Genomic DNA, 1,796 nt, shown 5'->3' with positions numbered 1-1,796 from the left:
CTCACCCCTCTCCTAGAACAATGAAATATTTTGAGAAATATTTTAAAAGGGTAGAATATTATGTTTTACTGCGTGAGAAATTAAAAAAAAACATGTTTTTTAGAGGGAGAAAGCTGCCCCCACCTTTCTTAATAGCCCTCAGCAGATGCCAGCACTTAAGAGATAAAGAGCTTATGGAAAGAAGCCAGGTATCTAGGTAGCTCCATTCATAGGCAAAAATTCCCTGCAGCAAGATCTGAACAAAGGTAGGATTAGCCCTGAGCTACCATAGGAATTGCCCAACGTTGAATCAGCAGCCCAGATTTCTACCAAACTTAGCTCAGACGACCTATAGAGCCAGCCCCTACATAACTCCTACAATAGACAATAGAATGCATGTTCTTGCACAGCAACAGGAAGCTCAAGTTCAAAGCCCAAGAGAAGGGCTAAAAACCCTTCTCCACTCAACTCCATATGGTCAGCTGCCCAGAATCACATGTGCTTGGTGGTTCTGTTTCATCAATAAATGGACCCCCTCTCTAATCAGCCTCCAGCCTCCATTTTGTCTCCAGTGCCTTTCTCTCGGCTTGCAGCTTCTCCTGGATATTTCTTCCAACACATGCACATGTGCAGCTCCATTTGTGCGAGCCGTAGGCACGTACACCTACCACTCATGCAAATGGAGCACAAACATTTGCCCGCTCTTCACACAAGTGGGGATGCACGCATGCACGTGCTCATCCACCACTTCTGTGGCCCAGTTCTGAATGGCTCAAGGCTCGGTAGTGAGCCGTTCACCTATCACAAAACCAGGGGTGGGTTCCTGCCAGTTCTAAGCTCTTCTATAGAAGAGGTTCCACAAATCTACAGTGCCGTTTAGAACCGGTTCCAGCTCCCTTCCCCCGCCCGTCCACACATCATCAAGATGAAGAGCGAGAGGAGGAATTCTGGGAGTTGAAGTCCACAAGTCTTAAAGCTGTCAAGTTTGAACACACCTGGGGTTTTTTCCCCTAAAGAGTTAGGGGTGCAAAAGGGTCTTGTAACTTGACAGCTCTAAGACTTGCGTGCTTCAATGCCAGAGTTCCTGAGCCAACATGACTGGAGGAGGAATCCTGGGAGTTGAAGTCCACAAGTCTTAAAGCTGTCAAGTTTGAACACCCCTGAGGTTTTTTTTCCTAAAGGGTTAGGGGTGCAAGGATCTTGTAACTTGAAAGTTTTAAGACTTGTGTGCTTCAAATGCCAGAGTTTCTGAGCCAACATTTTGATTGCTAAGCAAGAGCATTGTTAAGTGAGTTTCAACAGTTGGCCACGCCCACCCAGTCACATGGCTGGCAAGCCACTCCCACCCAAACACATGGCCGGTAAGCCACTCCCACCCAGTGTCAGCAAGCCATTAACACAAAGCAGGCCACACCTACAGAAGAGGTTCTAAAAAAATTTGAAACCCACCCTTTGCTCCTGAAAATCTTTCAGGAGCAAAGTTTATTCCACGTCCAATAAGCATAATTGCTGGCACAGATCTCATCAAGATAGGCCCAAGATTGCAACTTAGAGGAGGAAATTTGGGGAATTTTCATATCTGAGTGCTGGTGGTGATTACACAGATTTCCAATCAGCTATTCAATGTTCCTGCATCCTGTTCCATGAGTTTTATGAGGTAGTCCTCAACTTATGACTATAATGAAGACTGCCCTATTGTAAAGCGGGTCATCTCATAATCAGATCCAATTTTAAAACATTTTGGGGGCAATTATCAAACAAATAATTAAGGGAACACTGTGCTTTTTAAGTAAGCCCCATAGTTATTAACTCCATGG

The sequence above is a fragment of the Thamnophis sirtalis genome, unplaced genomic scaffold (assembly GCF_051295495.1).
Source record: "Thamnophis sirtalis isolate CommonGarterSnake01/CBP01778 unplaced genomic scaffold, rThaSir2_p1.2 scaffold_4, whole genome shotgun sequence".
Classification (NCBI taxonomy): Eukaryota; Metazoa; Chordata; class Lepidosauria; order Squamata; family Natricidae; genus Thamnophis; species Thamnophis sirtalis.
Note: the sequence above shows the minus strand (reverse complement) of the source record.